General features: G+C 37.5%; 1 protein-coding gene across 7 annotated transcripts in view; it reads right to left on the bottom strand.

Annotated features, from left to right (window-relative positions):
- CDH18 (cadherin 18) overlaps positions 1-23,050 on the bottom strand; it is a 293,583-nt gene that overhangs the window by 228,241 nt on the left and 42,292 nt on the right. For 4 of the 7 annotated variants that reach the window (XM_039714878.1, XM_039714877.1, XM_039714881.1 and 1 more), the window contains exon 1: positions 2,373-2,536. The exons of 1 other annotated variant lie outside the window; for it this stretch is intronic. The gene's annotated coding sequence lies outside the window, so the exon portion shown is untranslated. Of the gene's footprint in view, positions 1-2,372; positions 2,537-2,826; positions 3,291-23,050 lie in introns of those variants that run through there. 2 more of the 7 variants (XM_039714879.1, XM_039714883.1) reach the window with 2 other exon arrangements.

Genomic DNA, 23,050 nt, shown 5'->3' with positions numbered 1-23,050 from the left:
AAATAAAGTCACTTTTAAGTACAGATTATTCCCTGAGGGATATTATGTAAATTTTACGCACCACAGGAACGTCAGTTCTGGTGCAGTAACAACTGTGCCTCTCTGGCGTGCACACATGCACCCTCATACACTAATTTTGGATGTTGAAGACATTTATCCCCAGTTGTTTTATAACTTTGCATATGTTCACCAGAAGTACTACCATGAATTAGCACAGCATGCACCAAAGAAGTGGCTGAGTTACAGTCTCTGCATTGCAGGACAAACACATTAAACAACATTTTTAATGTAGCTGGTAAAGAACAATCTCTCAAATTAAGCTACTTGAGGAATTAAACTAGACAAAGTATAAAAACTTTGACTGGCATTTTGTCCTAATAACAGAGTCAACAATCCTATCCTAGAAAGTCTTACAGGATTTTCAGTACCTGCAAGTGGAAGGCATTTACTTTTGGATCTCATCTGTAAATGGTTTAGTCAGCAGCACAGTGCCCCCTAAGCCATGATTGTGCACTGAATTTGCTCCTATTTAAAGGAAAGTGCTGTCTGACACACTATTTCTCCAGTCAATTTCAAAGCAGGCAACAGTGAATGTGTTGCTTTGGTTGTTTTCTTGATTTGTTTTGTAGGTTTTTTGTTGGATTGTCTGTTTGCTTTCTGTTTGATTGACATTTTCTAAGCAGAAATGAAAAAGTTATTTATTGTAGTCCTTAGGTAGGATGATTAGTAACTTTAACTGCAAAAGAAAAATATTACATTGTTTCCATAGGTATACATAACAAAAAAAAAAAGTCACGCTTTAATTTGCATTAGGTAACTATACCATACTATGTCTTCAGAAAAATACGAAATGAAATAAAATGAAATATTCTGTCAAAGACAGTGAAGTAGGTTAAAGAAGCCTTTTGGTTATTTCTCTAAATCTTCTTACCTTTACAGTTAGGCAAAATGCCAAACATGGCAAACTTTTAAATTAATTTTCTATTTGCCCTGAGAAAAAACATTTACTGTTATTCAGCAGAGGACCATTTATGCAGAAGGAAGGCTTCAGTGTTTTCACACAACTGTGTATGGTTGACTGCAGCACAGAAGTAAAGATTTGGAAAGGAAGGAGCTATGCCTAGTGTCTCAGAATGAAAAATACATTCTGTACCTTGAATATAGGCAGTGATTTTATCACCTGTACTAACTGAAGTCATAATTTTATCTGTGTTTTCCACTGTATTTCCTTTGATTGTGAAAAACTAATGGGGCATTGATGCATATGAAACTGAATTTATCCCAATCCCTAATCACATTGAATTATAAACTACATTGAAATATAAGAAATGCTCATAATGTTTTACAGAGATCCAGTCAGAGAAATACATTCAGGCATATACACTTGCCACATTTCATTGGCTTCTGTACCCTTTCCTCCTTATATCTTGTCACTCATGTACACAAAACAGACTCACAGGCACACAAAGACACATATACACACACACAGGTTCAGGACTATGTTGTTTTCAGAGACACACATTAGCGAAGTCATCCTAGGGAACTCCTTGCTTGCCAAAACACTCAGTTCCAGATTACTGACAGTTCCATCAGTCAAAATGTGGTGTGAAGTAAAGGCACATAGTAGTTTTTGTTCATTAGGAAAGGTACTACTGTGGTGGGCAATGAGGAAATGAAGAGGGGATTTATTTCTGCCTGCGCATTATTTACAGTGCCCTTTACACAAAGTAAAGTTAGGTGACTGCTTAAGCTTTAACAAACAGCCAACGGCAAATCTGCAGGAGGTCTTCTTTTGCTGCAATTTCAATTCTCAGTTATCAAATATAATGTTACAGACATGGGGGGGTGGGGGGGGGGGGGGGGGGGGGGGGGGGGGGGGGTAGAACCCAAAACCCTGAAATTACTATTCAAATACCAAGCTTAATGTTCTTCACATATAGTTCAGCACGGCATGCGGTTTTATTGTATAAAGAAAGGCTCACATATGTGAGCTGGGATAAAGAATCTGTCTGCCATCACCATTAAAATGCATCTGCACATTATCCCCATAAGTTAAGGAGCAGAACTGTAGGTATTACGAACACGGTCACACACAAACACATACACAGAGCGCCGCTACCTTTCTATGCCTGTATTTTGCAGGTCCCTTTGCAACTGCCTCGGATAAGCAAACACGTTTCTACAGCACCACAAGGGTAAGGCTTACGTACCAGCGGCAACTTTAACACAGACAAATTACAGGTTGTGCACCCACTACGACAGCATTATTGCACAAAATATTTTGCGCTACTTAGAAGGCTGTGTTAGCGGCACCGCTGTCCAGAAATATCCATGTTGCCACATATTAAAGTGTCATTTTATTTAAGCCTTACCTTGGCTGACTTGCCCTAACTGGTGACAAGGCACTTTAATTTATAAGAAGCAAATGGGGACTTTTCGCAGTGCTGGCGGCACAGCTGCTCGCCGTCCTCAGAGAGGTACCCGGCCCCGGCTCCGCATCCCTCGGAGCCCTGAGCCCCGCGCCGCCGCTCCTGCAGCGCCGGCAGCCCGGGCGATTGGCCGCGCCGCCCGCCCGCCCCCGCCCCGCTCCGCTCCCCGCCTTGTTTTCTCCCTTCCCAGCACTTCGGGGATGCAAGCAGCCTCCTGCGCGCAATGGCAGACCCGGGCTAGCCCCGGATCTCGGGCAGATGCGCGATTGATCCATCTACATACCGATCCATCCATCCATCCATCCATCCATCCATCCATCCATCCATCCATCCATCCATCCATCCATCCTTCCATCCATCAGTCTGTCCGTCCGTCCGTCCGTCCGTCCTCCCCTACCGATATAACCGGTGTGTTCGGGCACAGGGATATCTTTGTCCGGTAACTGCGCGGCGGCTGGGAAACCCCCCTGTTCGTGCTTGAGGTGCAGAAGAAGGACGGCTCCAGCTCGGTGACAGCGAGCCCCTAATTTCGGTGCCGGGAAGGGGGGCCGGGAGCCGGGAGGGCTGGGCTGCCGAGCGGGGCGGGAGTCCACAGAAGGGGCGCACCACCGAAAGCGGGCAGTACGGTACTGCTGTGGCAAGCCGGCGATAAATTTTCCTATTTCTGTGCAAAGTCGTCACAGCCTGCTAAACATTCCACTGCTGGCTCGTTCATCAGCCGTCCACACGGTCCGGCTGTAAGATTCAGACTGAATGATGCCCTTTAATGCCTCCTTCCAATCCTGGTGGGGCGCAGGATGTGTCACATTAGCAACCCGTCCCCTACCAGATCAGTTCCACTCCTTTAAACATTTCTTGCCCTCTGACACCCCTATATTCATATCACTATACCAGTGGATAATTTGTGGGTAATTTGTGCCCTTTCAGGCTGGTTTGGATCAAGGCAGGCTGGTTGATGCAAAAGTAATTAAAAATCTGGACCTTGTATAGAATTTTTACTCCAAACACACCTTATTCAGAATTAAGATTAATGGCATTCTCCTGATTCAGGGTTTCAGGAATGGGGCAACCGTGTCAGACTCTGCTTACACAACCTGCTAAAGCAGCATATTAAAAATGTAATTAACATATAAGTGAAAGCCCTGGTACATTCCCTGCTGGTGCAAAGGAGCCTTGCTTCCAGCCAGCAGGACATGTACCCTGGAGTGAGCCATGAACCAGAGTGTGCTTGAGTCCCAAAGCTCCAGCAGGAAACGACAGGATGAAAGAAAATAAAGCTACTGCCTTTTTTTTTTTTTTTTTTAATGTATTATGGGTCAGAAGCAGCATCTGAAGTATAAATGATAGGTACCCCATGTAAAAAGGATCTAGATTTGAAAAGCAGAGCTGAAAAGAATAATTCTACAATTTAGGATAACCGGAAGGGAAGCTGTTACACCAGATTAGATGGAAAGAACAACACTGCTCACTGAGATCACTTGGACTGCTGGATTTTGAGAACTTTTCAAACAAAATCGCTCTGAGCTGCTCAGCGATATACATTAAAAAATGATTTTGCTAGCAGGATAGGGAATTGAAGGCAAGAAGCAGCCAGTTGTTTGAATTTGGGGGATGTAAGCTCTTGGAGGGAATGAAATGGAAGCTGTTTCAATTTGCTATTTATACGTCCTCTGGCTTGCAGCTGCAGCACATATGAATCAATGCTTTAATACACAGTCTTCAGAGTGTTCTCTCTCATGCAACTTCTGTTAGGTTGTGCATAGCTCCAGATTCAAACAGATCTCATGATCTGGGGGATGGGCTGCTTCTATCCAGATGCTTTCACTATTTTACTGCACTATGGCAGAAGCAAATTTTTAATATTTTGCCAGGGAATTAGTTGTATTAGTAACAGGGAGGGGAAAAAAGGAGGGAAAAAAATGATTGAAAAGACATGTTTACTTTCATTCTCTTAAACTCCAGACAACATAACATGAAAACAAATTAATGTCAAACCACCCTCCAAAAATTCCCACCTCAGTGCATAAAATGAAAAGGATAAAATACAGGGTTACCTTTCACCCTACCTACCCTTGGGTGACATGCTGCTTAGGTGTAACAATGCAGGGATATGGCTGGAAACAAAACATTTTGTTTTAAGGTATTTTCTCAGTAATTTCCAGTGAATAAGATAAAATTATGAATATTCACCAGAAACTCAGAACATATGTCATCAAATCATTTGTTTCTGCAATAAGATGTTTGACAAGCAGAGGGAAGTCTTGGTGCTTCGAAAAGCATTTAGAAGGTGAAAATCTGCGATTCCTTCTTCATATATACATATAAAATAAATACATGCACATGCATTTATATTGATATATTTCAGAGACTTCTCAGAGGCAGGGGTAAAGAATATCTGTTTAAAGAGATTATATCCACTATTGCAGGCCAATTTGATATACAATGATCAAAGTTTTCTTAAGAATTCAAAATTAAGCCATTTCAGGAAAAAAGCAGACAGTTGAAAAAACTAGCCTCAATGAACTCTGACATTTCTTTTAAGCCTACATTTTAAGACTAAATAGTGAGATTTGGTGTTACTGATGTTAGGTCAATCCTTTCATCAGTTTGAATGCTAAAAGAATTTGAATTTGTCATGGGGAAAAAAAAAGTCTGATGAAAAGAACCTCAAAATGAAGTTACTGTCTGGGACTGCAGCAGTATTCCCAAAGGGATTCCAGGGAAATTTGAATATAACCCTTGAAGTCATTGTATGCATGGGTCTTGCCTAAGGAATCCAGCAAACTTACACAATTCTAGCAGTATATCAAAATACAGAACTTCATATATGACATTCAGTAAGTTCCCTTCCCAGACTCAAGAGCTTGTGACAATGACTACAGGGGTAGAAGAAGACACTTCTTTTTCTCCCTTCTAACTTGCTATGTTTAAAATCAGTGCTGAAAAGGACATAGACAATAGCTGTATATTGCCTATATAAAGGCAATATATAGCTGTACCAAAAGTAAATTAGTTTCTGCAGATTAAAAAAAAAATAGTGTTTTGCTGCTCCAGCTAATAAGTCAAAGAACATGCTCACAAAATCAGTCTCTCTTTGGGGGTACTTAATATGCCAAACATGAATTGATTGTCTTGCAGGTAACTGCTAGAGAACTAATCATCCAGCTAACAGTCTACCAATTAGAAAAACACTAAGTGGTTTATTTATTTAAAAAGTAATGAAAATTCCAGTTCATTTATAGATTACAAAGTTCCTGTACACAAGATAAATAGATGAGGAATGGCTAAGATCATACTGGGATAACCATGTTGCCAAAAATAAGACCAACTCTTTCTTAAACATGAACAGTCTAATAGCTGCAGCCAAAGAAAATTTGCTCAGTCACTGCCAGGGACCTCTGCTCACACACTGAGAGTAGTTGCACTGGGAATTTTCGTGTTCTCATTCAAAAGCACTAGGGAATAGCATAGTAACCCCTACCTCCAGCAGCAACTTCTCAGTCTGCAAAAAATTACAAAACCCTTCCCTTTTTCCTAGATTTGAAAGAGCGAAAACAAAGGATCTACCATTTCCTGCCACAAATTTAACATTCACTAATCATTATTTTTCTTCTCAGCTGCAGCGCATAAGAACTGGTCCCAGCCATATGTCTGAGAACATATTTGACACTCCCCACCAATATCTGTTTCTTGTCTTAGTAGATGAACATTTTTATTTGCTGAGTATTAATAAATATTCTTACAACTACCAATTTATGCAGAAATTAATTTTCTTTAAAGTTTGTATATGATGTATTAATGACAGTTCTTTAGAAATGGTCATCCAAAAATATATCACTAAGTGGAATTAATAATTAGGCCTCGAATTAAAAAGCATCATATGTCAAGTTGAATATAAAAATAATGTATATAGTTTGATGATGCATCACAATGAGACATAAGTGACTCACCACACTACTGCTATTTCAATTTCGAAGAGAACTTAAATGTAATAAAATATAAAAATGCAAAAATAATTTTGAAATCAAATTGTTATATTGTTACAATAACATTACATTTCTATCTCTAGATATCTAACAGAAAATCATACTAAAATAGATCATGGCAGTAAAATTTTTCATATTCTGATACATAACAGTGGGACAGAAATTTTTAACTTGTCTAGTAAATGAACATACACCTGAGCTATATTCATGTTCCTAATGAAGACTCTCTGGAGGTTTCTCATATCATGCCTCCATATTTTTATTTTTAATTTGGTAATGTGCACAATATTCAGAGGAAATAGGATTAAGACAATTTATTTTGCATATGTTCTCTCTAAATGTTCTGTAAGGCATGCATTTCCTCTAGAAAATTTAAATAGTTTATTAGAAAAAGTAAATTTTTAATACAGGTTAGCAAATTCTACACTATATTAATTGCAGAGGGAATGGCACTCCTGATACTGCCTTGGCTCCTTCTACATTAAGCATCACTGGAGTATTTTCTAATAAAACAACAACAGCTGTTGCTAGATATATGATGCCAATAACAGTTGCCAGTCACAAAAACTTGTGATAATATAGTCACTTGCCTTTAGTATTCCATGAAACAGCAGGCAAAATATACTGACAGGACTTGGAGAAAACAACATAATGCCTGGCATTTTGCTACCTGTTACCATAAAACTCTGAGCTAATCAGTCCCTTTCTGAATGCAGGAAAGATAGAAAAAAAAAATATAAAGGGCCACAAAAGAATAGCCTGGTGTGTCAATCTCTCAGTCTCTGCATGGAAACAGACAAGAAAGAAGACTCTGCTGAAGGCAGTGAAGTAATTAACTGAGACATTAGTAGATCTTTCTGCCCATCCTGTGGAATTTTACACTAATGTTTATAACAGACACCATTCAATCAAGAAACTTGCTTAATTGGGGTGTTTCCTGAAAAACTATACAATTATGTAATTGTGGGTCATGCACTGACCTGTGTAAAATGGGATATGTCCTGGAAACTGTATAATGTTCATATGTAGTGGGTGGCATTTTTGTAAGTTTAAAACTAAATGAAATTATCTTCATGGTTTTGAAATTAATGTAGGCAAAAATAAACCTTTTTCATAAACAGACTGGTACTAAATTCTCACAAGTCAAGGTTCTCTCTGAATTGTTGTAAATTGTTATTCAGATACTCTCTATAAAACGTGAGATACAAATATGTCCTATTTCAAATTATGAACATTATATTTGGTGGAGTTTGGCTCTTACAGCTGGTAGTGAGATACAACCTTCTTTCCCACTGTAACTAGAACTTTAATAAGTTATTGCCTAGTGGTAGGAAAATACTAACAAGCAAAGGCTCCTGGGACAATATAAAGACAGATTTTCATAATATCATCCAAAAGGACATTATTTCCTGAGCATATTATGTCTTTCTCATCTTTGCTAAGATAAAGAAATTGCTTCTCTTAGACTCAGCACACAGTATGCTAAAGGCAGATCAAAAAAAGGGGAAATGTAAAATGTTACAAGATGATGATACGACTTCTACTGAATTTGGAATATCCTTTCAATTGAAACCACAATGCTGAATGATGCTGAAGATATGTGAAGGAAAAAATGGGTAATTTTTGATATAGAATCTTCACCGAAACTTAGCAGTCCTTCTGTAGTTTCTAGTCATTCTTTTTTAGTATTTCTTCCAGTATGAAGATGTGTGCAGATATTGTTTTGCTCCTTCCAAAAAGGTGCCTGACCAACAGTATACTTAAATACAGCAATACATGCTAGTAGTTTCACACCCAGTCAGTGGGCATCTCTGACAGGAATCTGGTTTCCTCTTCCTTACCTCCCCTGCATCATCAGGTACTTTTTGCATTTTGGTAAGACCTCCCCAGAGCCTTCTTGTCTCCTGACCAAACAGCACTACCTCTCTGCTTCAACTGATACTGTGGATATTCTTGTCCATGAATGAGGTACATGACTGTTTGCTGCACTTGCTCTAGCACATGCTCATGAGTTGGGTCCTGAGGGGTTGAGAATGGGACTCAGCACTCCAAATGGTCTCACCAGGACCAAGGCAATGGACAGCTTCCCTTAAGCTGCTAGTAATGCTTTTCTAATGTGGCCCAGGATTTTGTTGGCCTTTGTTGTCACAAGGGGAAAAATTTGCACTATATTTTAGTAACCATGTTTTGTAACTATATTGAGCACTAACATAGAACCAAAGTTGAATTTTGAAATTTGCTGAGCTTTGTAGTAGGGCTCCTAGTTGTTGAATCACCTGTAATTTGTGGAACAACAGTGTTTAGTGCAGGGCTGTAGAGTCAGTTAATGTCTAATCCCAGTGGTTCTCCTAACTGGATTAATCTAATTTCCAGTTAGACTAGGAAAAAGGATTCATCTATGTTTCTGAAAGAGAAAGACACAGCAGAAGTGAAACAAACGATGAACTTCGTGGTCAATTCCAAATTCTGAAAGCTTAGATTGACAACATTTTTATTTAAAAGTGTCAAATGAGAAAATAAGGTTAAAAGCCATATAATTCTGTCCACATCAGCACCCTTCAGCACTGTTTCTGATGGGAATTCTCCCCCATAAAGGCTAATGTGTAGGTACAGCATCCTTCCTATTCTGCAGTGCCTAGCCTTGTGTGTCTATCCCCCTCCAGTGTGCTTAGCACAAGTGGTAGATCATAAGATTTCATTGAAGGTTTGAAAATTCCAGTGGGGTAACTCTCTGGTATCGCCAGTGTAAAAGCCCCTCCCTGCTGCCCCTCTGTTTCATTCCTCTAGCCAGGCAATAAGACAATTGAAGAAATGGGAATGAGAGCCAAGAAACAATTTGATTCTTACTCTCTTTACTCTTACAAGGTGAAATACTGCAGTTCCACAAGCCAACTACATGCTTCCATGTAGGTAATATCATGGCTGCCATTTATTTAATAGAACCGCCATCTACTGGAATGTTTCTCAGGATGGGCTTTCCTTTTGCCATTTATTTATTAGTGCCCACTGTAATTAGTTAGAGTTAAGAAAAAACAAGTTTATGACTAGTATGATTTGTTTAATAGGCCAAATAAGCAACAAGAAATAACCTTGTGTTAGATGGTGACAAACAATGAAGCAGAGACATATGTTTGTTCTCTTCCCGAAGCATAAACAGTACACAGGGTTTCCCTGACTAATAAATTTACTTTCATTTTAATTAAAACAGAACATTTAGTTACATTTCCTCTGTTCTGTCAAAGAATTAAATAGATAAATGGCTAGCAGGAGAAAAAATGACAACATTTTCTTTAGTGCTCCAACTGCACTCATAACCGATTACTACCCATCTGTTCACTAAAGGTGTAGGAAAGGCACATCATATAAAGTGTTATTGCCTTAAAAAGACTTACTAAAACACTTTGGTTTTGATCCCATGTCTTCCAAAATGAAAAAAAAAATTGTTTTCCAAAAAGTAGAATTCATCAATTCTGTTTTGGTATAACATTAGATAAGCTGTTATAATTGTTTTATTCTTCTGCTTCTTTCTATCATTAAATCAAAGCTCCTGGAGAGTGCCTCCCCTTGAGGAAATGGTTACAGTGGCAATTCTATAGGTTCTAGCCAAGAAGGAACCATTAAGTAGGCAGTCACATGCAAGACAAGACAAAAGACTCCATGCACTTTCTCTGGTATTAAGCCTAACATCTGAGGTTTGATTGATGTATATAGTCCAGGAAGCTTTTAATTTTGCTTTAAGAAACAGAAGAACTGGATTATCAGCCATTTCTCTTGGTATTTTTCTTTTCTAATGGTTAATGAATCCTGTATTGGGTAACTCAATTTACTGGCTTTCAGGAGTTTTTAAGAAAATATGTTCCATCTACTGATAAAATGCATCATTCTTTCAGTCATTTTAGAGGTGTGTAAGTAAATGGGAGAGATGCAAAATGGGACAGGACACATCCAGCAGTGTTCAGTGGAGTGACTGTCATCATTGGGGAGATACTCCCTGCTACAGAATAACTGAATGGTTTGGGTTGGAAGAGACCTTTAAAGGTCGTCTAGTTTAAACCCCCCTGCCATGGGCAGGCACACCTTCTGCTAGGTCATGCTCCGCAAAGCACCATCCAAGATGGACTTGAACACTCCCAGCAGCAAGTATCCATAACTTCTCTGAGGAACTTATGCCAGCATCTTACTGCCCTCCCAGTGAAGAAAAAAATCCAGTCTAAATCTACCCTCTTTTCTCTTAAAGGCATTGTCCCTTGTCTTAGTACTACATGTCCTTGTCATAATTTGTAGGCGTCTTTTCATACTGGAAGATTGCAGTAAATTTTCTCCAGAGGCTCTTCTCCTGGCTGAACAACCACAACTCTCACAGCTGGTCTTCACAGGGGAGGTGCTTCAGCCCTTTGATCATCTTCATTTCCCTCCTCTGGACTCACTACAGCAGGCCCATGTCCTTATTATGCTGGTGTGCCCAGAGCTGGACTCAGTATTCCAGGCAGGATCTCATAAGGGCAGAGGACAGGGCAAGAATGACCTTCCTAAACCTGCTTGTCATGTTTCCTTTGATGCAGTTCAGGATACAGTTGGCTGTCTGGGCTGCAAGTGTACATTACCATCTATTAAACAAACAGAGAAATTCTTCAGCAACTGAAAAATGGTAAACCATGTCCATCTTCCAAAAACAGTAAGAAGGAAGATCCACAGAACCACAAGGCTGGTCAACTTTACTCACATTCCTATATAATTTATAGAGCAAGTTGTCCCCAAAAAGCTTTTTAGGACAGCAGCCTGACTTGGACTGGCAAGTATGGATTTACCAAGCGAAACTCTTGCCTGACCAACTTGTCCTCTCTGATGAAACAAGTGGACATAGACAGCAGGACAAATACCTTCCTTCAACCTGAGTAATGATTTTGACACATTCTCTCCCAATATCCCCACAGTCATACTAAGGACTTAATTGGTTGCATAGAACATAAGGTAGTGAAAGTCTGTGATTCTACAGAATCACATGTATCAAGAGTCAATGTTGGTCTAGACACTATTTAGCACCTTTGTCAAAAGCATGAGCAAGAGGATAGTATGCAAGTTGATAGAGGAAACTGTACCGGAAGTTTCTTTGAAACTGCAAAACTAAGCTAGATATTTTAAAAACAGATCAGTACTTCCTTTTTCCTTTCCTTTATTGACAATACCAAAAGTATTTTGTGCATTCGTCACCTATAGTATCTTTGTATGCCAGTCACCCGATGAACCAGTCAATCTCATTTCTCAATGTGGTAAGAAATTCTTGTCTCAGTTGGCTGTGCTAAAGACCAGCAAGTCAAATTGTTATATTTATAGGATCTGAAATGAGAAAAAAAAATGCTGAAATTTTCATGTATTACTAAAAGGGCTAGAGTTACCTGTACAGATGCAAATAACAGACTATGCAGTAAGAAAATGACTGGTTTTACAATATTCATTTTTAATGCAATAGAAAAGCATGATCTAAACCCATAACAGTATTTAAAGTTATGATTGATAAGGAAGAATTAACCAGTTGTTCATTAAATAATTTTTAAGGTAAAAATACTTAACACATTTTTCAAAACTTACCATTTATTTATTCTCTCTTTCTAGTCCTTTTTAATATAGGGCTATAGATCACTGATCCTTTCTAATTCTTCTGAATGACTCAATAGAGTGGAAAAGTGGAGCTTTATTGTTGTAAATGAAAACTCAGTGTACACTATGTATAAATTTATGCATATTACATTTCACTGCCTCTGTTTTAACACTTACAGTATGTGGACTATTGTATGTTCAGATGTTTTAAGCTTATACTAGGTAATTTTAATTTCATTTAATATTAATTTGATTTTGACCATACCACAAAATATTTTTGATGTTGTACCACATCTAAAAATATTTTTATCAGTGGCATTTAATGGAATCAGTACATAACCATAACCTAAATGAATGGGAAAAAAAATCGATCTCCAGCATTGTTCTTTTTAGTCCCAATGCAATATCAGTATTAATAAACAGACATTATTAAATTCCAACACAGACATTATTATATTTAAAGTTTTATTTCCATGTCCAAGACCTAAGTCCTTTAATATGCCTTTTAATTAATAACGTATTCTTTAATTTCTTTGTTTCTGCTGTATTTTTTAAGCCTATCTACTATAAAAAGATTCATAAGTATCACCAAAGTTGGAAGATAAATCACTCTTTATCTAATGTTATTAATGTGCTTTTGTTAATTTTATGGAAACCTAAGTTCAAAGAGCCTGTTACAGAACATACATTTTCAAAACAAGTCAGAGGGCAACTCAGACTTTTCTGCCTGGAAAGTGTAGAACTTTTCTGAAGTCCTCAGATTACTAAGGGGAAAGAAGAAGGATACAGAAGAAGAAACACTCCTTGAGAGTAGCTGCCTTTCAAGGTTGTCCAAAACCTTTCCCATGCCTAGAGGCAGAAGCCAGATGATGTACGAAGTGCATCTGCCATCTGCACTGGTGTCATCCCAAGGGGAACTGCACACCTGAGGACAGCAAAGCAATCGCAAAAACTGCTGGCACTGTATGCATTACACCAACCACCACCAGCCAACCGAGGGGTAGACACACAAGGGAAAGGTGCTTGAATACCTATAGCCCATGTCAAGGGCTTATACTTGCATGATACACAGAAATTTTCTTCTACTTTATTTTTTCTCTTTTTTTAACCTGGTCACACATCTACTTCCTGTGAGTAAGGGTTGATCCTCATTTTTTACAATGGAAAACAACTCTTAAAAACCTCCTGTGGAGTTAGATTTACTCAGTGAGTTCAGCAGTCCAACAGAACAGGGAAACACTGCCCCTAGCTTCTTTGAAGGGTGAACAAGCACTGGGGATAGCTCTGGAAGGGAGAACACATTAGAAGGCAAAACCATCTAGCTTTCAGACCAGCAAAAGCCAGCTCCAGAACTGATAGATATAATAGCTTTAAACTGCTGATAGCAGGGAGAAGCATTCATATAAATGCATGAATTTAAAAAGTCTATAGTCAAAAAGCCTTGGTAGAACTTTGACAAGAACTAGGAAAAGAGAATTTTTTTTTCAAAAAAAAATCACAGTAATTCCTGAAAACCAGGTTTTCTTCTTTGCTGTACCTAAGACAAATCTTAGTTGTATTCTACAATAGAAAGAAAGTCAATCATCTGCATACTTAAATTGGTTCTGGTTTTGAATGTCTTCTATGTTATATGGTTTATCAAAATAGGATCCCATGTCTTCATTCCCAATGTGATCTTGTGAGTTTTCAAAAAAAAAAATAAATTATCGAATAGACCTAGCTATGAAAAGAATGAGCAAGAAGTGATGTTTATTGATGCATATATGCCAGATTTTAGGACTGTTAAATTGATGAGTCATGTCAGTCTACTGTGACTAAAAGATGTTAATTGACTTGTAAAATAGATATTATTTCATAATGTCAAGGAAATACCAAGAACCAGTCATGACTGATTATTTTTGCAGATTCAAATCTTTTTAGTGCCTCAGAGATACCACCATTTTTTATGCATAGGGAAGTTTCCTCCCATGCAGTTCTCAGGTGAACCCAAAACATTTCCTGAAGACATTTCTGTTGTACCTTAAAGTAGGTAAAGTGTCTTTATAATATTGCAGGTATCAATATGTTTTAAGCACTGGTCTGTCTTTTCAGCTATCACATTTTCTTGAAGACTAGCATATTGAACCGATGTTTTGAGTGAGAGGCTCTAGAGACAAAATGGACAAAATGGTCTTCATTCACAATCTTTTAAAGAACAAAACTGGAGTGATTACAGAAATTACACTCCTGGTTTGCCCGATAAGTTGGATATAACTGCCAGTATAATAAAGTTTAGTCAGTGTCAATGATGACATCCTCAAAATTGAAGTCACTCTCCCCCACGTTGCATAGCTGCCAGATGAAAGATGCGCAATCATCAACAATACACTTTTGCTTTTTCCTATTGAGATTGTCTTCAGACAAATTCTGAAATCAATTTATTTCTTTCCACCAGTTTAACAAGTAAGCAAAACAGACTGTAAAGCTTCCAATTATGAAATTCTTATTTCTATAGTATTTTTATCTTCACTATGACCCTCTCCTTCTTTTGCCCTTTCCCACCATTTGTTTTATCAGAGTATCAGAATGTGGAAAAATGGCTGGGGGATTCAGAGAAAACTGAGAAGTTATATTCATATGCTAATAGAAGACATAACAGTGTAGAAATTTTCAGGTGAAATGCAGTTGCATCCCTGGATGGGAGGTCAAGCCTGTCAATCCGTCATCAAGCCTGATTTCCCCTCACGAGTCCTGCTAAGGGAAATTAAATGGAGGGTGGAGTAGAGTGGAGACACTGCAGCCAGGCTTTGTTAAAATCCTTGCAAAGGAAGGATCTTGGTGGCACCTTGTAGCTGAAAATCCCCATATGAGGTGTTAATCAAGGGAGAAGAAGGATGTCTTGCTGTTGAACCAGCAACCATGGTGAGATCACAGATGTCATACTGATACACACCTCTATCCCAAAGCTACCTGTCTCCAAGGTTATCACCACCTCTCACAGAGAAGCATTCTATATTCTATTGACTATAGACTTAGAAAAATCTTGGAATTTTACAGCAATCAGTAATAAACACATGTACTACCGGAGTTACTCCAACTCCACCAAGATATAAAAAAATAGTTTGAAAGTAAGTTAAGACTGGGACAAAGTTGGGGAAGACTCCAATGCAATTGTTGGAATTAGTTGATGGTCTGAACTGGTCTTCTTCACCATAGGGACTCCTATTGCGTAAGAACTGTACTTTTATATATGCTGAATGATTGTCTCAAGCCAGCTTGTGGTAGGGATTAGAGCTTCTCAGTATATTGCTTTGAATACATTTTTCAGTCAGATATTATCACTTACAAACCTTAAGTTATCACAATCTTATTAAAAAAGAGCGTTCTGTAAACTGTTAGTGTGAGTCCTTCATGGATGCTGGCAGTGGCTCTCAGCAGGTGACATACTCAAATAAAAATGTGGGAGACCTGGGAGGGGGCATCTCTCTGTTGGCTTGTGACCCTAACCAAGTCAGTCCAATGACTCTCTGGTCCAGAAGACTGTCAAGTGAAGGGTCCCCATAATTGGATGCTGACAGACTGGTTGGGCACAGGATCTAGGCTTTCTTGGGATGCTGACTGTCTTTATCAACACAGAAGGTTTGAGGAAATGCCTTTTCAGAGCATCTTTGGTATCTCCTGTATTCCATTGCTTAATAGCAAAGGAGAGCTTTAATATAATTTTTTTCACTGGAACACATGACCATTATTTTTATCACTTTGTGAAATTTTAAAATTCCTTTATTTAATTTCCACTGATTTTAGGGCTATCATACACCACAAAGAGACACTGGTGCTTTATGCAATTTTAGTTTTTGTCATCATTATACCAGATTAGCCTCTGATTCTAAAAACTTTCATGTGAATGACCTAATTATTTGAGTGAGCAGCTTCCATGACTTCAGTGACATTCCACATGCTTGCAGGACCTCTAAAAGATTTCTGCTGATTTGCGTGCAATAGTACACTTTTAGAACATTTATGTAGTTTAAATTTTACAAATGTTATCACAAACTTCAACTTTCAGACATACCACTATTTCTTAATTAGTTAAAATAATGTTTTCATATTTAGCAGGAATCACATGTGACAAAAAAAACCCCTTTTTGTTGGAATCTATATTTCCTACAATGCTAAAAGAAAAATCTCCAGCAAGAAACTGTAGATCATTTTGTAGTGAACAATAGAGATACACTAAAATAATTTATGTTAAATATCTTACAAACTCAAGATCAAGTCCAGTGTGGTATTACACTAAGAAACCCCATAGCACATTCAATTCACTATTAACGTCACTGAATCTACAATAAGTGAGAGTTTGCCGACTCTTCACTTCACAGCTAAGATTTAAATCATCTACTTTGAACTGTGTCAACATGATTAATTACAGAAAGAACTCATTAGTGGGACCTCTTAAAAATACAGAGATTAATAGAATGGGAATTGGGAATTAAATTCTGCTACTGTTAACAAATTTCACTGTTGTTTCCACATACCATTTAAAAATTTACATTATAGTTGGTGTTCATCTAGCAGTTGGATGACTATAGAAAGATGGAAATGTATCAATAGATTAAAGACAGAAAAAATAACATCTTCTGCATACAAATTAGAGGTAAAATAGTCCTACTGTGGGGATTTATTTTCTGTATGTGAAAAGTATTACAGTGTTCTGCATGTTCTAGAAGTAAACAACTGTCAGACAATGTAGCTCTACAAGTATACATGTGTATACATCTGACTGCCAAATCAAGGCAAAGATACTCGGGGACCACACCATGAAGATACTAAAATGCACTCACAAAAGTGACTCACTGAAATGATTTAAGGTAACTTCTCTCTATATCTGTCAAAGGATCTTATGCAATATAAAACATTTAAGGGTTTGGGGGTTTTTTTTCATTATTTCTGTCTTATTTCTGGGGTTGAAACAGAGATTTTTTTTTTATTTTATTCCCTTGAAAAATTATCCCATTAAATTCCCTAGCCTTTCCTATACAGGGTACTTTTTGACAGAAATAGTAAAATCTTATTTTTAAGCCTTTTTATCTGCCACCAGCTCTTGTATAATTTCAGTGAACTCCATATGTGCTTAGTATTAGAATTTCATCTTTATCTTTCAGTATTGATGTTTTTAATAGATGCTAAATAAAGTTAAGTTCAGAGCTTTCAGATATTATTTGCATTCATACTATATCCTCTTTGCCTATTTTTAGTATCAATGTAAAATTTCTTCTAAATCAGTATCTTTCATTCTTTCCTCTTTGCATTTTTTCCCATTGTTCTCAATATAAGAAATACAAACTTGAAAATATTTACTGTTTGATTTTTTGTTATTGGTGGTGGTGGTTTTTTGGAGGGTTTCCTTTTTTTTCTTTTTTTTTTTTCTTTTCCCTGTGGATATTTCTTTCATTTCTTCTCACATTTTGAAATTCACATAACTTCTTACAAGCATTTGTATTACTGGCACTTTTTTTAAATTTTTATTTTTTGGCTGAGTAAGGTTGCTACAGCATTATGTTATTCCTTGCAGACCAAGAAAAGACCTCTTTTACCTATAAAAGCTGTGTTAGAATAAAATTCATATTTTGGGCTCCTTTCCTATGCTCTTCCTTTTCAAAGGAATGGGTAGATTAAAAAGTTAAAAGAAAAAGGTTCCATCCCTTTTCCCTCTTTGTAATTGTCACTTCAAACAATTGTTTCTGAATACCAAGAGTCTTTAAAGTTGGCTCTACTGAAGAGGATGAGAATGTGATTGACAACTTTAATCCCCAAACACAATGGCCCATTCTATTGCCAAAGTACAGCAAGTTCTTTGTGGCCTCTACAGAGCTTTCTTGAGAATTCATGGGGACCATAAAGTGAGCTACAGCTTTCATTACACTGCACTTCAAATGAAAGCATCTTCAGTCGCATCTTCTCTGATATAAATACAAACCTAAATTTACTTGTGCAATTCCACACAAAGTAGTACATCACACAAATGCTTGCAAAATAATGAGTGACAAAACAGCAAGAATGAGTGCTCTTTTTGGCAGAAGTGCAGGCTAATGCCAACATGAATGCTTCCGAAATTGGCTTAGGGTGACTGGCCTTTGGGAAATGACCTAGCAGAAAGGCATAGAGAAAATTTTCATGAATTCAAAACACATTAAATAAAAATTCTCAAAGGAAATGATTGACTGATGAGGCAAGAACAGAATTTCTTTGTTTCACAAGGAAAGAAAGTTTGTTTGGGATGATCTGAAGAGACAGAAACAGAGGAAGTCATCCCACATGAAACATTCTCTAAAAAAACTAGAGAAACAAAGATCTCAGCCTCCTTAAATATTTTTTTATTCCATCTCTTTTTACTGAACCTGACTGACCCCTCAGACTTGACTATCTGTTGCCCAATTTTCAGAGATACAACAAGAAGGATAAAAAGTTTACAATATAATAAACCATTCAAATTTAAATTGAGTAACTGAGAAATTTGACTTTGGATACTCTGGTATGCCATTTTCTTCAGATGAAATTATGCAAAGCAGATGTTTGGCATATTTGTTATCTCTTATCCCTGTATATAATACTAAAGCTAATTCCTTGAAAACAATAGAATTTAAATATTCCTTTAAATTCTTTGATGAAAATACATGTCTTCTTTTTAAAAAATAAAGCTAAGGTAGAAAAAAAGCAGGTAAGGAAAAGTAATTTACAAGAAGCTCCTTCATCAAAATGAGTGTTAATTCACAACTAGTTAGACACAATAGGAGCTGATGAAACAGCAAAATGATACAGTGATCATTAAGGCAACACAGTTGTACTTTTATAAGTAGATCCCATTTTCTATGCTTCCAAAGCACTGGAGTGCTAGGTTGTCTCATCAATATACATGCACAGTCTTGAAGGGAGGGTGCAAAGGGGAGGGAGCCCAGTGATGCCTGGTGGCAGGACCAGAGGCAATGGTCACAAACTGAAATACAGGAGGTTGCCTCTGAACATCAGGAAACAGTTTGTCAGCTGTGAGCATTGTGTCTGACCACCGGTGATGTCTCTGACCCGGCTAGCAGAGAAGTGGCTGAAGACAGGCTGGCAACAGCACCCCAAGGGATCTGCAGGGTGCACGGGGAAACCCTCTGTTCTCCAGAGTACAATGGTGGTGTCATCAAGTGGCACAGCCACAAGGAAGGGATGGGTACAGCTTAAGTGCCAAAACTGAAGATATTTATTAAATAAATGGAAAGGGCACAAACGAGGGTGCAAAACAAAACATACAGATGCTGCTCCAGAAAACCCCAAAGTGGGGCCGATGCCGACACACACGCACGCAGGCACACACTCACACACACACACACACACACACATATATATATATATATATATATATATGTATATATATATAGTCTCTCACAGAATGTTCTAGAAGCCTTCTGGCCAATCACAGGTTGTTGATCTGCATGGCCACTACCAATTGGTCCCAGAGTCCTTTGTGAGTCCCTTGCTACTCACCATAAGCTGTCTGGATGTCATTAGTTGTGGCTTCTTATTTCTTGAGACTTGCTGTTGGTTGGCTGTGGTGTGGCTGTGTTGCCAGTCTCCAGCCTGTCCCCTCCAGGACAAGTTCCAACAGTGAGAATGACCAAAAAGTGGCAAAGTTTTGCCAGAGAGATGGTGAAGCATCCATCCCTGTAAATATGCAAAAGTTGTCTGGACACGGTCTTGGAGAACAGGATCTAGGTGATTCTGCCTCAGCATGGGTTTTGTATTGGGTGACCTTCAGAGATTTCAGAAAGCTTCAGCTCTCCAAGGATTGTGGGATTTTGTTGTTTTAATCTACAGTTATTTCTGTTTGTCATGAAGCATAGCCAATCTAATCAGTTTTCATGTGATATCAGTTTATCAAATTTCAGCTATTAGTGCATAAAAGGCTATCCTCATCTTGGGCAGTTCCAGACTCTATGGTGTGGTCTGTGCCTGATTCCACTTCTCGTTCTGATATTATCTCTCTCCCCAAAGTGTGAGGCAAAACATTCTGAAAGTATTCCATTAGAAATTGGTAACTGCTACTACTTCCTGTCATTCCTAAAGTCTTGAGTTTTTCCCTATGTTTGTACACCACTGCTTTTTTTTCCAATATTTATTTTTTTTCCTTTTTTTCTTCTTGTTACATTATAGACCAGTCAGCCTGACCTCAGTACCTGGGAAAATAATGGAACAGTTTATATTAAGTGCCATCATGCAGAATTTACAGGATGGCCAGGGTATCAGACCCAGTTAGCATGGGTGTAGGAGGGGTAGGTCATGTTTACCAATCTGGTCACCTTTTATGACCAGGTAACCCACCTAGTGGATGAAGGGAAGGCTGTAGATGTTGTTTATTTGGATTTCAGCAAGGTCTTTGACACTATCTCCCACAGCATACTCCTAGATAAGCTGGCACCCCGTGGCATGGACAGGAGCACTCAGTGCTGGGTTAGGAACTGGCTACTGAATGTGTTTAAAAAAAGACTGGATGTGGTACTTGGTGCCATGACCTAGTTGAGGTGTTAGAACATGGGTTGGACTCGATGATCTTAAAGGTCCCTTCCAACCTAGAAATTTTATGATTCTGTGATTTGCATCAGTAATTACCCATCAGTTTCCCTGTAAAATGCCTCTTCTCAAGTCATTTAAAAATAAAAGGAAAACCAGATATTTAATCAAATCCAGGTATCTGTTCCCATGCTCTAACTGAAATGCCAATACAGATGTTATTTTACAAGGGGAATCTATCAACTAGTTCACTAGTTACTGCACTGGGGCAAGGAAGGCACGAACAAACAAGGCTCTTCATTTTAAGTCTAAGTAAGTCATACAAAAGTTTGAACCTTAATGTTAGAGGTGAAACCCTAATTGTGAGCTTATTCCCCATATTCTATCCTACCAGCCTGATGTTAAGAAACTCTGTTAAAGTTTCTCAGAAAGAGATGTGTTCTTAAAATTTCAGTTTGTTTCAAGGTGCAGACATTTTCCAGTCTCTCTTCTCAGGATTGCTAGAGACAATTGAAGTTGTCAATTACCTTTCAATATTTAAATATAATCTATGACCTGTTTCATACTTTATGTATTCAAATTTTAAAATTTCAGATATTTTAAATATATTTCTATATCTTCTAACTATGATAGAGCAAAGGTACTATGCAAACAATAAACAAGATTTAGGACAGAAGATTTAAAAGGGATTGCTTATTCACAAAATATTCAATTGCAAACATTCCCTTTCATCCAATTCTTGAACAATTCATATGTTGCAAAGTTCACACAATCTGAAATGAAACCTGAAAACAGCACTGGTTCTTTGAAAAAGCTACTCTGTCTTCTAGCAGATGGTTAAAATACTTTACCAATCAAAAAGCCCTTAGTGTGGAGAAAGCGCAGAAAATTAAAAAGAACACAATATTTTTGGCACTACAGAAGTCAGTACTCTGTATTTTAGTGATGCTGAGGTAGTGACTATAAAATGCAAAATCTGCAACCTGGGCTCAAGACAGTAAAGGAAAAAATAAATACAGTATGAAAAAAATAAACAAATTATGACTAGAACAGACAGGGAAGTGTACATAGATATGCAGACTCTGAGCATGCTATGGCTGCTCTGTAGATTTGTTTTATCATAGTCCAGCAGGAATCATTAGATCTCCTTCTCTGCTGTAAACTACAGGCCTGTGAGTGTAGAACAAAGCTAATGAGATAAGTATTTTAAGGGAAAAAAAGGAAAAATGCAAGACACAAACAAACAAAAAACCACCCAGAACTCTCCCCCAATTCCCCAACCTAAAAAACACACCAAGAAAAGGATTAAAATTTCTCTTTTTGAAACCTACTTCATCTTTACAATAGTGATATGCTTTCTATTTTCTTTACCTTTATTAATTCAGTGTCATTAATTATCCTGACAGCTAGAATGTGTATATAAGTAAAACGGTAATTTTGGACAACTTTCAATCATGCACATTGTCACAGTTTGTCACTAAGGCTGGTAAAACCTGTAATTTTCAGCTATCTCATCTATTGACACTGTTCCTATGTCTAAAGATCATGCTGGACTAAATTGAACTCTTCAACTCTCATTTCAGGGGATTTATTTTTCTCATCTTGGATAACTCTTTTACCTTCTTTTTAGAAGTGTTGCATAGCTCTCTTCACACTGTTTTGGCAATAAATTGACCTGAGATACACATTATATATAGTGGCCTTTCTATGTATGCACAGAAATAATATCACTTTCTCCTTTCTTTTTTTTTGGTCCCATTCCTGCACATTTAAGGGAAAATTCAGGGATTTTTCCTTTGTCAGATTAGGGAATAGAAACTTATTTTTGAGGCAATTTTCTGTGATGATTCATTAGCAGTTTCCAGAGAGAGCAATTTTCAGGAAAAAGTGTGCCATCATAACAGAAGACTGGATCATGAAAGAACTTAATTTTGGAGTATTAAATTTCCTTCTGTTGAATTGCTCTACTTTCATTAGCAGATAGATTAGAGGATCATTCTACTAGCTGTGTCTTGCCTTTCTCATAATTTATTATATAACCAATGTATATTTCGCCTGCATGCTCTTCCAGTATTTATTTGACCTGCAATTTACCAATAAAAGATTATGGACAAATTTAATTACTCACACTTCTACTAAACATGACAAAGTTGTCTTGATTCCTAGGTAGATATTTTTCTTTCCCCTAAGGTAATCCTGAAGATAATCCCTTTAATGGACAATTTTAAAATTTCATTTTTGAATCTGCCCAATATTAGATGATACATGAGTTTTCTTGAATCAAAATATTGGTGATAAAGCAGAAAACTTAGAGAATTTGAGTATGCTGTATGAACTCTAACACATGTATCAATTAGATGTTTGACATGGATACCAGGATATCTTGTTTATAAACATATAATTTATGCAACTTATGCAACACTATATTTAGTATTGCTAAACTATTTATTTATTATATGCACTATTTATTTATTTAGCACTTTATTTATTATATGCAATTTAATA

Source organism: Passer montanus, unplaced genomic scaffold (assembly GCF_014805655.1).
Source record: "Passer montanus isolate IOZ18808 unplaced genomic scaffold, ASM1480565v1 scaffold31, whole genome shotgun sequence".
NCBI classification, from domain to species: Eukaryota; Metazoa; Chordata; class Aves; order Passeriformes; family Passeridae; genus Passer; species Passer montanus.
The sequence above is the reverse complement of the archived record's forward strand: the minus strand, read 5'-3'. Positions and strand labels throughout refer to the sequence as shown.